General features: G+C 38.7%; 1 protein-coding gene across 1 annotated transcript in view; it reads left to right on the top strand.

The window, feature by feature from the left end:
• Window positions 1-18,597, top strand: part of LOC119181513 (putative peptidoglycan muropeptide transporter SLC46) — a 335,450-nt gene that overhangs the window by 233,597 nt on the left and 83,256 nt on the right. The window lies entirely within an intron of this gene.

The following is an 18,597-nucleotide window of genomic DNA, read 5'->3' as shown; positions in this document are numbered from 1 at the left end:
GAAAAATAGCTCCCCAAGAATGGTCTAAAATTAAACACACAGTTTGTCATGGGGCAAGTTGAGCTTAGCAAGAAAATGACTTATGAAAACCATTCTGTCGCATAACTAAGAGCAAGCTGGTTTCAGGAAACATGTTGACCTGAGATGATGGCACGTGTTCACGCATCTTACAAAGGCTGCTTGTTATAATGTGGCTGTAATTGGACAAATGTCTGTCATCAGGTGTGGAGATACATCGCATCTCTGATGATCAAATTTTTAAAGAATAGGTTTTCAGAGGATGCTAAAAACTTTTTTTGAAGGGGTGAGCATTAGAAAGCATTACTTTATTAAAGTCTCCAATTTCATTAGGTTAGCACTGAGGCTTGCAGGTATGTTAAATGAGCATGGTCACTTGAGTAACACTCAGAGGTCAATAATTATAGGGTGAACAGCAAGGTATGTATGAAACAGGATTATGCAAATTGCAGAAATAGACATAATGAAGTTGTCGAGAAGACTTTGTTAACAGTACATTTACAGGCTTCATGCAGAATTTGTTTTCCAGCAGGGTGCATTTACTTTCGCTGATGCTTTCGATGGCATCATTGCAGTTCATAAGCACTGGTTTTACGGACTGCATGTGATGATCTTGTTTTTTCAAGGTTCATGTACTGATTAAAAAGTATAGGATCAAGAAACTTACATGCTGTCTTAAGGCATAATCAGGCTCACCATAGAGGTAAGTGGTGAGATTTTAGTTAGTTGTATGTGGTAGGTCTGTGTACATAACATCATAGTAATCTTGCAATGCTGTAGCTTTATTTGTGTAACGAGTGAAGCTTCTTTTCCTGTTAAAAATTTCTGCCAAGCAAACAAGTTCCAACAGTAGGATTTGCCCTTGGGTAAAGCAGGTGGTAAGAGTGAGCTTATTCAGAAGCCCTTCAAGAGTACCCACTGAAGGAATTAGTACCTATAGGGCAAAAATTCCAGTGCACCAAGAAGGGCAAGGGAGGACGGTGCAGGTTAATATTTCAGGAGGGCACCTTCAGGACATCATCCTTCTCTAGCCACAAGCTTGTATGGCCAATGTTTAGCAGACTCCTACTAACATAAACTAGGTATAAATGTTGCTTCTCTATTGCAAGATGACACACCATATACCTTTTGAGAGTCTCCTCACCACAAGCCCTTACATTAGCCTAAAAATATTTTTTTCTACGGTGCCCTTTTTTTGTCCTAAACAGTTGTCTGAAGCAACAATATGCACATTGTGACAGTCTAGCTGGTGACCATAGAGATGGCTCCCGCCATCACGATGTATACTCCACTCAAAATGTAAGACACTGCAAAATCCTAGTCCGGTGTGCGTGCATACGACCTTGAACATGCAAGCAGTGACCACTTCTCTTGTGTTCTCTGCACTGGCGCATGCTTGTTGCACACCTGTTCAAGATTGTGACAATGAAATTAGTTCTGGCAATGCTGTCTCAGAGGTAAGACTGTGTACGCCCTTAGGAACACCATGGTGGAGCGAGCAGAGATTCATATCAAATGTAGTAATAAACTGGCAACACCATGGTGATATAAACACACTTGCATTAATTTATTACATTTTTATTGAGGCAGAGATCACACAGCTAAGCCTAGTTGTGATCTCTTTTCATTATTGTCTACATAGTTTTTCCGTTGGTCACAGCACAGGAAGAAAAATTTCTCTGTGGGAGCACCATATTTTAAGCTTGCATGACTCCAATGAAGCACTGTGCGAACAGATATATTGAAAATGTCAATACTTCGGGTCCTATAAATGGTGAACTGGTTGTCACATTCAGCCGGTGATTCTGCAGGAGCTTTAGCATATACTCTAAGGTCATTTTGCATCAACAATGCCACATACAATAGTTTAGCAATGGTTGTTAATGGGCAAGATGATGCATAGCTTCAGGGAGGTAATTAAGCTAAGGGGGGAAAATTATAGATGCCTAAGCACCACTGGAAAAATGAAAAAGCACAGAAAAAGAGCATCGGTCACAGCTGAACTACAGAAAATATTTACACTGCACCACACATTTGCATCGTCTAGAATTTTCCCTAATAATGTTATACCAACCTGCCTAGCAGCAAGTACTTCTAAGGTAATAAAGTGCAGAATGACACTTGCATAAGACAGGGAACAGGGCGCGAGTTAACTGCCATCTATTTATGTTTGTGGCTTTGTTAGAAAATATATAAGGAAACAGACACATGTGAAGAGTGACAGTGTGCAATGTCACAGTCATCAAAAACATCACTTAACATTGCCTGCTCGAGAAATTTTCCTGGTTTTCAAAGTTTCAACAAATGTGTCACAATTAAATACACCACTTCTTTTCCAGCTTGAACTGCTTCCAATAGTTCACATCTATCAGGACTGCTGCCTGTAATCTTTGTCTGGTATTTAATCTAAACTGACATGCCCTAATACTTACACACAATCAGCCATATTTGTCTATCTACCCTTAACAGCCTGTAAGTTCACGTGTAACAACACACGCTCCACCCTTCCAGTGGTCATAGTCCATACGGGTCATTATATCATTCAGTTAGCTGCCTAACTATACTTTCATTCATTCACTTCATATTTCTTGAAAATAGAGATATGTGAACCCTACAACTGCTTTGCAAAAAACAAATGAAGTACCACACTTGCTATGATGGCTTAATTAAAAAAAATTATTTCACGATGATGGCCCAGAAGCTTTCTCTAGAAAACATGTAAAGCCCATATGGAGAAGTATGCGTCCCAGGGAAATTCTGCAACGGCCAAATTCGAAGAGTGTGCAAAATATTCTACGATTTCACATACCAAGTTGAATACTGTTCTATTTGATTCAGTCGCCATTATTTGTAGAACTAAACATTTTTTACTAGTTTAATAAAATTTAAAATGTTAAGTGCACTGAAATAAAGCGAAAATGTGTAAAAGTATCATAAGTTTCATCCCTGGCAGGTTATACGCATTAAACATGACAGCTTATCTAGTGCAGCTGACTGCTTCGCTCTAGGAAAGTAATTTTGCTACCTATACAATTGTCACTTACCCTTTCTTAACACTTCTGTAGATTTTAAGGGCTTGATGTTTTCGCCAGATACTCGATTCCTACTTTTAAGATTTTTAGGAGTCCTTATCATAGCTGCAAAGGGAGATACAGCCAATATTTGATGTACTTGTTTTTATATTGCAATGGAAATAATACATCAACTGGGAAATAGCAATGAAACATTTTGTGTTAAATTTTATTTCAAATTCGTTTTGCTGCGCAACTTGTGTACCAAACAGTGACTGACAACCATTGGGTGTATTTGCACCATGCTCTGCCATGACGAAGCACATGCATGAAACTTGAGAGATAAAAGCTCATGCATGCAGGTGAAATTATTATGTAGTCATCCCTTGAAACATCCTTGGTAATTTTAAATACTTGACTGGGCAGATGTCTGTTAAATTATTCTCGAGTGTCCAGGCTGGCTACAAAATGAGCAATGCTAATAATGTTCTTGGCTTGTGCCACAAATTTTTTACCACTCATTCTTTAAAAATATTTCCTAGCGCTGTTGTTGTACAACCAAACAAGAATATGTACATGCTCTTTAGCATACTGTTATTCACAAACTAAATGCCAGTTCATTAAAACTCAAGATAGTTAAACATTCATATTCCATAATTACGATCAAACTGCAGGCGAGTTATCACAACAACCAATCTTCCACTAATGTCATTATGTTTTCATTATGAATTTAGTAATTTGCATGCTTGCTTCTTTTTTTAAGAGTATGCATATTATTATACAAGACACCACAACTAACTCATTTATCAACTTCAGTATTTTATCACTTTCAATTAACCATCATATTGCAAAGTCTTGAAACAAGTCACTTTTAAGACCCACAAGTTTTCTTGTGCCCTTACAGTGCATCGAAGGCCCTGAAGTGTCAAACAGGCCAAAAGGCATTGGTAAGGCTTGTTCATAGGCATTGGACAAATCTGTTTACAAAATGTGTTAAAGGCACATGCGTGCACATGTTATGGTTTGATTGTACGTTAACATTAAGAAAGGAAGGAGTGGTGCGACATTTCTCGCACAAGCCAAGCATGTGGTTAGCATTGCTAACTTTCACTTCACTTTATTATCTTAAAGACCCCGGTGAGGGGGTATTTAATAAGGGGTAGGTTAACAAATGGAGGTTACAGAGAGTGATCTTCTGACAAGCAATATGTATTTATGTTTTGTGCAAACGTTGATGAACACGTGATGGCTGCAATGTCATGGGGAAGGCCATTCCAGTCCACTGCTGTGCAAAGAAAAAATGAGGCAGCAAAAGTAGTAGTGCGAGCGCGTGCGCATGCGATTGAATAAGAATGGGTTGTGCGGTGAGATATGCGCGTTGGTGGGATAATGTAAGGTGCTTGATTGAGGGAACTGTGAAAGAACTTGTGAAACAAACAGAGGCTGGCGATGCGGTGATGCACAGAAAGATTATCAATATCAATGTCATGTTTTAGGGATGATATGCTTATTTCGTATGAATATGAAGAGTGAATGAACCTAGTGGCACGATTTTGTACAGATTCTATTTCGTTTATTAGGTATATCTGGTGCGGGCTCCAGATGGGCGCTGCATATTCTAGTTTAGGTCTGATGAGCGATTTGTAAGCCAGAAGTTTTATGTCTAGTGGTGCGTGACGCAAATGACGCTTTAGGAAACCGAGGGGTCTGTTCGCGGATGATATGATGTTGTTTATGTGAGTGTTCCAGGAAAGGTTAGATGTTAAGGTGACGCCTAGGTATTTATGACTGAACTTGTTTGATAGCGGAATTAGAGATAAGGTATGAGAATGATAAAGGATTACGCTGGCGTTGAAATGAGGCGAGTTTGCATTTAGTAGGGTTAAGCTTCATTAACTAAAGATCACACCACTGTTGCACGAGATCCAGATCCTGTTGGAGTGTAGTTTGATAAGAAATGTTAGTAACTGTGCAATAGATGACACAGTCGTTGGCAAATAAACGGATATGGGAAGATACATGAACAGGAAGATCATTAATATATATTAGGAACAAGAGGGGTGCGAGTACAAATCCTTGGGGGACGCCGGATGTTACTGGGAGGGAGCTAGAACAGGTATTTTTAATGGAGACGAACTGAGAGCGGTTAGTAAGAAATTGTGTGGTCCATGCAAGAATGTTGGGGTGCAGGTTCAGCTGGGAAAGTTTTAACAGTAGGCGTTTGTGCGGTACCTTATCAAAGGCTTTTGCGAAGTCGAGAAAGATTGAATCGGTCTGAAAGTGATGGTCGAGAGAAGAGTGTATATCATGAATAAATACAGCAAGTTGGGATTCACTGGATAATGATTTACGAAATCCGTGCTGAGAAAAATGAAAAAAATTGTTGGTGTCAAGAAAGTTCATGATGTGTAATTATATATGTTCCATGATTTTGCAGGGGACGCTTGTTAGAGAGATGGGTCAATAATTTAGGGGGGACTGTCTGTTACCTGATTTGTGGACTGGAATGACCTTTCCCTCCATCCAGTCGTCTGGTAAAATTCCTGTTTCTAGTGACAATGAGAACATCATCGAAAAGTACACTGCAATAATTTCCTTAGTATTTTTTAACAATTTAGAGTTAATATTGTGTACGCCAGCTGATGATGAAAGTTTTAATTTGTCAATGAGTGATGAAATGCCACTAACGGATAACACAACAGGGTCCATCGCTGGTAATGTCGTAGCAGGTGGCGTAAGAAACGGTACGTTGGCTTCTTTAGTGAACACTGATGAGAACGCGGTGTTAAAGATATTGGCACAAACAGTGTCGCTTACGTCTTCATTTTTATCGTTTGTAAGCGTGATGTCTCGTGTTAGTTGCAGGTTTATGATTTCCGAGAATTTTCTAGGGTTAGATTTCAGAATTTTTGTTAAATCATTGTGATAGAATGTCTGTTTCGCTTTTCTAATTTCAGCATAATAAGCATCTTCCGCAGCATAGTACTTGCCCCTTGCGCACGCATTACCATTAAACTTCGCAGCTCGGAAGAGGCGCTTTTTTTATTTTCAAATGTTTTCAAACTTGTGGAAAACCATGGTTTATTTTTATTGGCAGTAAAGCTCACTGTGGGGATGAATTTATTAGTCAAGACAGTTATCTTGTCCTTAAGCATTAGCCAGCTGTCATTGAGAGAACAGGAACCGAGATTGAGTTCGAAGTATGGTAGTAAATCTCGTAATTCACGATTAATTAATTCATAATTACCCTTATCATACAAGTGAATCATTTTGCGGAAAATGGAGCGTATTTTTGGGGTGAAGTTAAATATGGTATGGATGACTTTGTGATCGCTGATTTCACGTAAGTATGCAATAGATTTTAAGCTTTCGGGGCTATTTGTTAATACCAGGTCTAAAATGTTTAACGATTCACTAGTGACGTGCGTTAGTTTGGTTACCTGTTGGAGGTTAAATTTGAGGCAAACATCGACGAATTCTCTTGCTTCAGTATTTCCCGAGGTTGGTGAAACCTGATTGAGCCAATTAATGGAGGGAAAGTTAAAATCCCCATAAAGCAGAACACGTGCGTTAGGGTGTTTATTAGTTAGCTGGGATAAGATTTCGTTAAGTTTGCGGGGGAAGTCTGGGTCAGTTCGAGGGGGCCTATAGCATACGCCAAGTATTATTGCTTCGGGAGGGGCACGGCATATTACCCATAATGATTCTAGTTGTGAAGATGTGTTGATTAGAGAGCATGATAGTTCTTTTTTAGTGGCGATGAGTATGTCTCCGCCACGTGAATTTTTACGATCGTGACGAAAGAATATGGTATTTATCCCGCACTAACTTTATAGTTAGTGCTGGAGTTTCAGATTAATTTCAGCCTATTTTTTTAGCAATATATCTATAACATGTGGTACAAATAGTTTCTGTTAGTAATTTCACAAATGACAACACTATTATCAGCAAATCATGACGAAATTTAGATGATAGCAAGGAAGGGGCATTGGCAGTTAAAATGAGAAATAAGCTGGGCTTAGCTGAGCACAAAGTGAGTTCTATTTCATGCGAAGCATTCAAAGTACTAAACTTTGTTCGGTAGTGCCAAGGTCCAGATGACTTAATTTTAAAGTAAATGTTTATATGACTGACCTTGTCAAATGTGTTAGAAAATTCTAAAATAATTCAGTCTATGAATCACTCCATCAAGAGAATGGCACAATTTATGAGTAAATAAGTGGAGTCTAACTTTGAAGCGTAGTTTTAAATCTATACTGCGTGGTGTTGTATGAAATGTAGGGTGATATAGAGGTACTTAGCTGCTGAATAAGCTTTGTTAGAATATAATATTAGTAGTGGTATTACAACATATGTGCAAGTTAAAATGAGGAAAAATAATAATAAATTTTTAAATTTCACAAGAAAAAAAGAAAATTAAAAAAATTACAGCTTATTCATGGAGTGATTGATGATGAGTGGGGTGATGCATCCGTCCATGCATGCGTCTATGCGTTCGATCGCGTTTGAGAATGCAGATAACGCATGGGTAACACTGATGAGACGCGTGCCAAAGGAGCCGAGCACAAGCTTCTTTAACGTGCCCGCCACTCTGCTTCGTTCATGCCCCACCAACGATCCACTACGTATGGGGACTATAAAGGACACTGAGAGATCCGCTCATTCTATGCATATCCAGGCACAGCCCCCCATGCAGCCAATCTGAGAGTAGGGGTATAGCGCCATCTAGTTATCTTTACCCAACTGCAGTTTCTATGTAATTCTTAAGAAAGCGCTGTCTAATATACTGTTCGGCAAATACTGCCTTCCTTTCTTTGTTTTCTCTCCTCTCGGTTATGTGTGATGCTTGTACCATATTTAGGGACACAGTGAAAGATGAGGCATCAGTACCAAAAGGACTTATTTGGTTTACATTCTTTTATAGTTTGGGGGAAGTATGAATATTTAGAGCAACTTGATTTAAAAGTGTATTTATTATGTGTTTGTGAGTTCCTGTAAGGTGTTAACTTAAAATGACAGAAAAAAATTACTTTTGACGTGTCGATGTTTATGTCACTATGAATTAATTGAAACAAAATCTTTAGTTTTGCTATTTTTGCCCTACCTTGTAGTGTTAATAGACCAGCTTTCGTTTGCAACTCAGTAGGAGAATTCGTTAGATTGAATTTGTTATAAATATACCTCATTGCCTTCCTGTGCACCCCCTTTTAATCCTTGCAGTTAGTTACTTTGTATGTGTAAACCCCACAATACTATTATAATCATGTTAGTAATATATTCATTCATTATTATCATTATTATTATTATTGCATTGATAACATTGCACTTGATTTGCAGTTTACTCATTAAATCTGTATTTCACTGTTACACTGTTCAAGGCAGTATTTATAATGTCCTTACAAAGACCTACTTATTTTAACTGCATTTAAATGGACTCAGATATATCAGCCAGTCTTGTGGCACACCCTACAGGACAAGAATATTTTCCTCATTACAGGACATCCCGGGGATTTTTTGGATTTTTGAAGGAGGTATGTATTAGGGAATGACTGATGCACGGCTACCTGTTTTTTGTGCAACCTTACCTTATCTCCAAAAGATCAGGTGATGGCAGTATGAGGCAAAGGAGTTAGACCTTTTCAGAGTAGCTTTATGCCTTTCTATAAATTGCAGTGCCATGTCCTCCTCTGGCAGAGAGGTGCTAGGCAATAGGAGGTAAGGGAGTGCCCGCCCGTTTAAACTTCGATGCAGCACCCAGCAATATTTGGTTGTGCATATGTCCTGTGCTTTACACAAACTGTTTTTTAGTTGTTTGCAATGCTTGAAACACCCTGTGCCTTTCTGAAATGAAACTTGTACTGGCATACAATTAACTGTAAATGTTGTCAGCATTAGATGTACAAAAAAAAAAACCATCATGAAGGCAATGTGCCTTATCACTTATTTGCCTTGCACTACAGCTATTCTGGGATGAAGAGAATGGCCATAAGGAAGATAATAATAATAATAGTAATAATAATAATAATAATAATAATAATAATAATTCACACCAACTGGTTTCATTATAACAAATGATTCCAGCTGATTCCATTTCCAGGCCAGCTGGTTTCATTTTCAGTCTCGAGTGCTTCATGCTGGGACCAACTGGAACATGTTGCTAATGTGTTGGCTTGTACTTAGTCCCAGCTGTATACAGCCATGGTTTCAGTTAAAGTGAACTGAAACCGTGGAGTATTTTCACATGGAAAGGAAAGAATGTAGAAAGTGATGCATCTAAAGGCAGAAAAGAAAACAAAGAGGAAAGATAAAACAGGGAACAGAGCAAGAAAAAAAAGGCGAGCTCTCAAAGAGAAAGAGAGAAGAAAAGAGAGAAAGAAGGAGGCACACGCACACTGAACTTCTCTCGCCCTCATTTTTGAGGGCTCCTCGTTTTTTCCCTGTGTCACTTTTTTACCGTTACCTGGCTAAATTTTCGCTCCTATACACAGATCGACTGAATCGACGGCACACTCAGATTTAGCGTACATGCTCGTTGTCACATTCTGTCCCAAAATTCTCATGCCTGTCGTGCCAGAAAACAGCTTTGCAATGAAAATCACTATCGTGCAGCTGAGGAGCTGTATCATGCACAGGTCATAATGTCAGCCTGATCGCACGAAGTAACGGTAATAACTTAGTAGTACACCATGCATAACACAAACGTTCAGTGGGCCTTTAAGTTATGTTGTCTTAACTGCAAAAGTGCAAGTTGTGCTTTGCCAGCATTTTCCTCAACTATGAGGCATACACTACAGCTGTGTTTTGTGTGAATATAAAAGAAAGTACTGCTTAAAATGTTAAGTACACTGACTATACAATTAAAAATATGATAATCGGCATTTCTAAGAGTTACATTTTCTTGTAAAAAACTGACACATACTTATGTCAAGATTCGTGCCAAAAGTACGTCTTGCCCAAGGATATTTCTGAAAAATTCAGCATATTCCACATAGCTCCGGAATCGACATCATGCGAAGCATGAGGAGACATGCTCAGCATGACCATGTTGTGATTTTTTTATAGCGGCACGTCATGAAATTATGCCAAATATACGTCCAAATGTTCCACACACAGACATACATTGATGAATTCCAAGTGTTTATAAAACCAGTTGTTTGCACTTGTGCAATGATGCAAACATGAACTTGAGCATTAGGAACACCAGAATCAATAAGCTGGTATGAAGTGCTGGTGCTAGTGAGAATGGTAGCCCTGGACGCTGCTGCATAAATCAACTTCAGTGCATGGCACCTAGCAACAGTTGACGTCAACCCGATATCACAGCTGCATCATAGGAAATTGGGCGACCCTTAAGGTTCGCTTTCAAGAATTGAACACGATAATGATACCCTGGCCCTAGTGCGTACTTCAAGCACTTGGTGCATGAAATATTTTCGAACTTGGTATGCACTCACTATGTGGTCTGAAGGAAATGTGTGTAGCAAAATGTGTGCGTTTTGTTATGGCTGGCCACCTTTTAACTATGATGTCCTTAAGATAATCACATGTTCTGATGCCTGATTACAATGCACACTTGTATCAAGAAATATTACTGTGATATTACATATTGAATTGTGAAGGCAGTATACAGGACACATGTGTTTGTAAAGCCTAACATTATTTTCACTGCATTTTCAAGCAGATGAAGTTATTTTCCTTAATTTCCAAGCAGATGTGTGGCTGTGCGGTAGAACGCCTGCTTGCCATGCAAACGGCCTGGGCTTGATCCTCCCGCAAACTGGGAAATTTTTTATTACTTATTTATTTGCATCTTTCTTGATTTTTCCGGTTGCTCACAAGGTTCATCACTCACAATCAACGATGCCCACGAGATTTTTAAAACTATCGCGTTAAAACTGGCATAAAAGGGTAACAATTTGTATGACTGATTGAATAAGCTTTTGCAGCTTATGCCAAATCACAGTGGTGTGATGTTGAAATCCCTAGGTCCATTGTTAGACTACCAAATGTCATGGTTTTCACTTTTATGTCTGTTTAGGGGTACAGCAATTAACTGGCCAGGAAGTGTAAATAGATCTTTATTTGGAAACATGCAAAAGTATGATAAAGTCAAGCTCCCTTTCCCTTGAGTAATTTGAGTTGTATATGTATTTTGAAATGGTGTTTGAAAATCACAGCAGCTGTGCCATTACACCGCTTCGTGGCAAAAGCTTAGTATCGAGTTCTGGAGAATTTCTGCACGTTGCCTGCTGCAGCTCAGACAATCGTTAATCTGGCTTAAAATTATATAGTATATTGCATTCTCACTTTCAATTTTGCTTATTATGCAATTTAACTTACCCTTCGTGAATTCATCAATATTTTTCACATAATAACAGAAATTTGCAGAACTTCATGCCTAAAAATAGTGTGACACAATCTTCACTAAAATATGGCCATCAGTTTATGAGAAAAAAGTGGGACGCATGTGGCTCATCGACCCATGAAGCATCTTTGAATAAGTGGGGCAACACATGTCACATTGTCTCATAAGGGCACTAAGCTGTAATTCTGCTGCCAAATTTCTTGCCCAAAAAGGCCCAATGGAAGCAGTACAGAGGAACACTTCTAAATTAAACTGTGGGAGAAAAATTGCAGTGAACCTTAATTTCAGATTTTCTACGCAATTCTGCGCCTCTGCCTGTGGCATTGAGTCTAGCGGCTCTGTCCCAAGGTCTTCACATACACGTACCCTTTCAGCTTGTGTCTGTCTTGTCGGTAGGTGGCGATAATATTGAAACTCGTCGAAAACAAGGAGAAAACAGCAGGCATAGATGAGTGCACGCATTCATATGAAAATAAAGAAAAAGGAGAATATTGCTTTTCATTCACATTTAACGAAGCTGTGTCTATGCATGTCTTGTCTTGTATCTGCAATGAATAAGGGCGAACATCTTAGTTAAGCCTGCATTTTCGCAAATAATTAAAATTGTGGTAATGAATCATGGCAAGCCACTTTGACGTGGTGTCAATGCACTGAATGCTGTAAGTGTGTTAACAAATGCTGCATCACATTCGTGAACTCTATTCAGGTGTGACATATTTGCTTTTCTCATATATCTTGCATGATTTGATGATCTTGAAAATTCGTGTTCTCTTTGGCTTCCTGGCTGTGTGAAGCAGCAATTTTGCCATATTTTTCTTTTGGCACGAAATTTTAGCAACAGTGTCTTAGCCACAGCTTTTGGTCTCATTGCCTCTCCTCATAATGATAAAAAATATCAAAGAATGTGCTGTTTTGTGGCATCCATCAAACATGAAAAAACAGTTATGCATGTATGCTATGTTGTTAGGCTATGCAAGGAACTGCTTCATCATTTTTCATTCGAGTGCACTTCCACAATGATTTTAGGCAGATATAATTTTTGCAATTTAGAAAGAAAATCTATAGTTGCATGCTAAAATTCTTTAAAAAATCTGAGCAGAAGAATACCATAAATTTGAAACTTTAGCTATCTGGTACGCAATATGACACCAGCTGAAAAAAAAATATTAACAGAATAAAAGATTTTAAACTCAACGTATCACTGATACCATGCATTGTAAATGTGCAATATATAGTTTCTCAGTTTTCTTAATGTTTCTGGTACACCACAACTGGAAGGCATTGTGCTGATGGCAACGTAAAGTGGCAGAGAAAGTTTTACTGAGGAAAGAGTGGGATGCATTCATCCTATTAACCATCAAAAGGTTAAGAAATTGATGCTCAGCAGCGGAGCTTCCTCCACAGCAACAAAAAACCTGCATTGAACCACAGTGCATGCACACACCATCTCTCCAGCACTTTGCTCATGCACTCTGTCATGGCAGAATTTGGTACCAATGCAGTGAACAGCTGTAGGCCACTGTTTTCAACATGTGTTGCATATAAGACTCCATCAGCAACAACGGTTGGTGAAAACTGTTTCATTGCCTTTTTTGTGTTGCCAATGCGTGATTAGACATTCTGAATTACGAGCTTTCCAGTGACATAAAAGAAATGTACATTAAAAAAATTGATTTGCCGTAGGAAATAATCAGGCCCTCGAAATCCACAGAACCGTTAAGAAAGGGTAAGTATTCATTGGTACAAGCACATTCCTGGAGCTGCGCTACACAACTTCTCAAGTCCTTTTTCTTTTAATGTGCCAGGGCGGATGCTGTGTATCATACTGTTGCACAAGTTTTCTTTTATTTTGGTGTACTTAACAATTTAAAACATTAGTAAACTTTTAAAACATATACAGTTTTGCAAATCATGACTGTTGAATTGAACACAACAAAATTAAATTTGGAGAGTTAAATCACTTAATATTTCTAGAGATCGAATCACACTTGTCTAAAACACCCAGCCGACCGCTTCAGTTGCTGTTTTCTGCAGAAATATGTTAATGCCGACGCCGTATGAATATCTAACATGGCATACGGCGTGCTAGGCCTTTGTGCGATAATTTAAGCGTGAACAGAAGCATGTAGCTAAGGTGACATAGAAGCCGTCACTAACAAGAGCCATGCGCTCCGCTGCTCTGGACAAGTGTGATTCCACCTGTACAGCTGCAGTGTTGGCATTTTTTTGGTGCATGAAATTCTCCATGTTCACTTTACATCTGGTCTATTATATAAAAACATGGAAATAAAAAGAATAACAAATAAAACCTTCTAGGTCTGAGTGAGAATAGAAGCCAAGCTGCTTGTGTGGCAAGCAGGCATTCTACCACAAAGCCACGTGCCTGCTCAAAAATAATTTTTATGCTTTACAAATACACGCATCTAGTATACACGCTTCACAATACAATATGTAATATCGCAGTATTTCATGGTACAAATGTGCATTGCCACTGGCCATCCGAACGTGTGATTATCATAATGACTTCGTTGTTTAAAGCCAGCCACGAAAAACAAAAGGCACAAATGCTACTGGAGTATTCTCTTAGGACCATGTACTGGGTGCATATCAAGTTTAAAAACATTTCATGCACATAGTTGCTCGTGGTTTAAAGCATACTACACAGTACCTGTATTGCGTGGTCTATCCTGTGTCCCATCTCTGCGCTCTTCAAAGTAACTATGTGTACGTATCAACAAGCTCGCTTAGCCACCATTTAAAAATCCATTACGCAGACTGCAACTATATGCGAAACCCTTACTAGCACAAGCCACTTTAAACATTGATTACGTAGTAATAATCTGCAGTATGAACTTTTCAAGCAATGTTACCCTGCAAAAAGTATGCACTAGGTGGTTGGAGTATGCACTAGGGATAGGATATCACTGTTTTGTTCTACTCAAACCTTGAGGGTCCCCTAATTTTTTTCACCAAACAATTGTAAGATTCATAGATAGTAATGTTCCACAAGCATGGTATTGTAAATAATCACCCTTTTGGCCTATACTGGAAGAGTGGAGGGGGTATTGTTAGGAGTGAATTTACAGGCTGTTAAGAGTGTATGGAAAATTTGACAGATTGTTGTGTAAGTATGCAAGCATTAGGGCATGTCAGTTCATATTAAATACCTGAAAAAGATCACAGGCAGGGGTCTTGATAGGACTCTTGAAAGCATTTCATCCTAGGAAAGAAGTGATGTGTCATTGACACATCTGTTGAAACTTGGAAGGTCAGAAAAGTATTTCAAGCGTAGGTATGTGACGTTTCTTGACAATACATGACTGTGACATTGCACACTTCCATACTGCACATGTGTCTGTTTCCTAACATACTTGCTAGCAAAGCCACAACAGGGTGTTTATCAATTTAAATTTTTTCAAATGTAGTGATTTTTCCAGGTTTTTCACATAGAATAAAAGCAAACTCCATGACCATAATGTCTTCTTGGAAAATGTGCGGTGGAAAGAACACTTTAGCAGTAAAAAAATAAAATAAGAGGCACTCATATAAAACAAATGAACACATTTTTACACACACACTCATAATGTTGTGGGTGTATGTGGTAAATATAAAAAAATGTGTGTATTTGGTCAAAACAAAACTTGCGACCCAGGCACTGAGGAAGTTGGCTGTTTGGTTTTTGGAACAACCAGAACACAACCACACAAATAAAATCAACTGTAGCTGCAAGTTTGAAGGAGCCTGCGATAGTCCAACAGTGCAGCCAATGCTGCTATGAAACGTAAAGGTGGCGCTATCTCGTGGCATTCGTATAAAGCAAGGGTGCAACAGCCCGGCCAGTTGGCTTACTGGAGCACATTCTAGTTCATTATAATGGCTATAGCCTGCAGGCCATTTAGGATTGGATTAGATTACCTTGATCTAGACTGCTGTATTTACTAATGATTCGCATCCCCGTCTCATTCGTACATGTCTAAAATATACCTTTCAGCAAAAAGGAGTACTTACGTATTTTATGCGACCTTGTCTTGACAACGACTAACAACAATGTCGCAACAACAAAACTGTACAGCAAAATTTACTTTATCCTTTCTTTCACTCTCTTTTTCTTTTTACACAATGCACACATGCTTGTTGGTGTTTTATTTCTCTGGGTTCTGACACATGGAGCACAATCAAAGTACTCAGACACCTGCAATAAAAGCTGCGGTAGCGTTTGAAGTGCTGATGTTTGAATATGGGGTGGAAAAAAGGAATCTGTCAGACCGCAACTGCTTCCCCGATTCCATAGGTAAATAAAAGATGCAGAATCGTGAGTTAGGCAAATTGGTGAGTGTTCACCGTAGAATATTTCACAAAGGAACGGGTTAGAAGCAGTCAGAGAGGGTCACAGTGCTGATTTCACAACTGAAATTTATTTGGAAAAGGAAAGAACATATATAGAAAATATTGACTCATCAAAACTATGCACATGTACACATTTGTTACAACACAGAATGATTCATGTCTTCTCTAAGACCTTATGTTCTTCATCTAGACGAGTGTTACATGAAATACTTATGCACTTGTTGTTAGACCTAATGAAAATGCTTCGGCTACTTCACACATGCGCTAATCAACATGTCAATATTTGATATTTGTTTTCTACAAGTGGGGCACACACAGGGCTGGGTAGTATCGCAATAGTATTTAAGAGATACTTTTGAGTGTCTGTATTGCTGTATCGAGGCACTTTTAAAAAATGTATTTGTATCTCAGTAGTGAAATACATTTACGGTGTATCGCATGTATCGCAATACTATCCAGGACACGGGTATCTTGTTACTTTTTTTTTCGTAAATGAGCTGAGACGTGTTGACAATGGGGAAAAAAATTTCTGCTGTGACCTTGGCACTCCACGGCAAGATATGCACCCACCATTTCTACATTTCTGCTGAGGGCGAAACTGACTCCTACCTTCTTGAAAGCGAGCTAGTTGCTTTGCTACCCGCATCCCATGATGTGTTTGAATGATGGCCTGCTTCAGCAGTATAACATTGTTATACAACAATGTTATACTGCTATATTGAATTCCAGCACAGATATTTTCATTGTGAGGAGTATTGTATACTGCACAATGGGCGCCATTTTTTAAATGTATTTCCTCATGCCAATTGAGCGAGTAGTGTTTGTTTTTCTCGTTTTTTTTTACTTTTCTTTTGCAGTGCCCATTTGAAAAACTGGAGCTTATTGCGGAAGCCACAAACCACCCAAAGAGAATTTGGTGCCGTGTGCCATCTACGATACTTCTTTCTGCAGAGCATTTCTGAAAAACGCCAGCATGGCCAAACAGCGATTCAAAAGAGGTCTTTTTGAGTTTCCTTTCGCATTCCTTGTTTTGTCCGTTCTTAATTCTTTCTGCCTTTTCTAAGATGATTCTAGAAAACACTAAACCTTCAACTGGAAGTTCGTTTGTTTATGGTTCCAGCACTTCGCTTGAACTATGCTCCTTCTAGCATAACTAATAGTGTTGCTGTCGAGTTCCGGATTTCAGTGTACAATGCGTGTGACTGATGCTCTCATATGGCATAGTTTTTTATTGCAAGTGATATCTGTAAATATGTGGTTATTAACAATTATGTGCAGTGTAAGCATCCTTTGTAATGCCTTAATGACACTCGGAGAATGGTGAAAATATAATAAATGAATTTCATTTGCAAGTTTCAATGTGCTGCACATTTTAAATATTATGCTGCACATAACAAATGTTTGTATGGAGTATAACTATCCCTGGCATAGACAAAAGTATTTTAGTATATGTATTCTGGAATACTTTTTTGTCTTTTTGCAAACGTATCTCTGAAATATCCTGTCAAATGAATTACAAATTTATATCAGTATCTGTATTTTATGCTTCCAAACCACACATTTCGATATCTGCATTCCGGAATACTTTTTCGGGCATCTCTGCCCAGCCCTGAGCACACATCCACATGGCCTACAACGAGCTGCCAAATTAGACGTGATTTTAGCATCTGATGGCACTAGCCCCTGCTCTCTTAAGCACACGTTTATGTAATGCCCCATTTCACCTAAATATTCGCAGCTGCAAGACAGTGGAATCCCATAAACCACGCCAGTAGTGCAAGGAGCATATCTGTGGACATGACTGGAGACACATTTGTTCCCTTTCCCTGGCTGCTGACACAATGCTCTATCCACAAAAGTACACACATTATGCACTTTATTACATGCTGAGAATGACATGTTTATGCAATAACGAGCACCAACATTTTTCAAACCATGTGCTATCCTGTGTATGTATGGGATAACTGCCTGCCTCTTTTTCTTGCTAATTTCTAGTGCACTAGAATCACAATGATAAAACTTCTCGATCTTTGAAATAAGTTTTTCCGACAAGGAGCAAATCACGTCACTCGGAAAGCCAGAATTTGCAAGGCGAGCAACTTGTGCATCAAATGCATGCGCCATAAAGTGCTCGCGTAACTTCTGAAGAGCGGCACCCAGCAAAGTTGACACAATGGCTCCCTGTATGGTTTTGAGTGGTATGGTATGGTTTTGAGTGGCCATAATTGGCTTTATGAATCTAGGTTGGTATTGCTATATATGTGATCTTTTACGAAAGCCTGTCTTAAATCGAGAAACTGTAGCTCATCAATTTTTTGAAACTCCAAAGTGAAACGCTGACATTTCGTTTTCCTTAACAACTTTCTTCATATTAGCAACCAGTAAAGAGCAATTGTTAATCTCCAGTAGAAATAAGAAGTCATGGACATATCAAACAGCGTGTGATGATAACCAATTCAAATGCTTTTGCAGCTGCCCGTCTACATACCGAAGAAAAATATAACTAATTACAGGTATATTCATAATTCAATGCAGATACCAGATTTTTGGACAAAATTATTTTCCTTCCAAAACACAACGGCAGAATTTAGGTGGCCTGCATGAGCTCTAAGAACGATGCAATAGAGATGCCACACAGGCACTGAAACAACAACTCATCATTATCTTCTCTCATGCACTGCTTTATACACTTCAAATCTTCACATTGGGGCAAACAATAAAATAAATCTTTTACGTCTATACCGAATGCATTACGGCACAAAGAAGGTTGTTCACTTCGTGATAAGATGATAGACTCTGAGTTAGAAATTCTTAGCGGATCACAAGTCTTCAAACGCTCCGAATTTCTTTGAATAT

This window comes from Rhipicephalus microplus, unplaced genomic scaffold, assembly GCF_043290135.1.
Source record: "Rhipicephalus microplus isolate Deutch F79 unplaced genomic scaffold, USDA_Rmic scaffold_14, whole genome shotgun sequence".
NCBI lineage: Eukaryota > Metazoa > Arthropoda > Arachnida > Ixodida > Ixodidae > Rhipicephalus > Rhipicephalus microplus.
The sequence above is the reverse complement of the archived record's forward strand: the minus strand, read 5'-3'. Positions and strand labels throughout refer to the sequence as shown.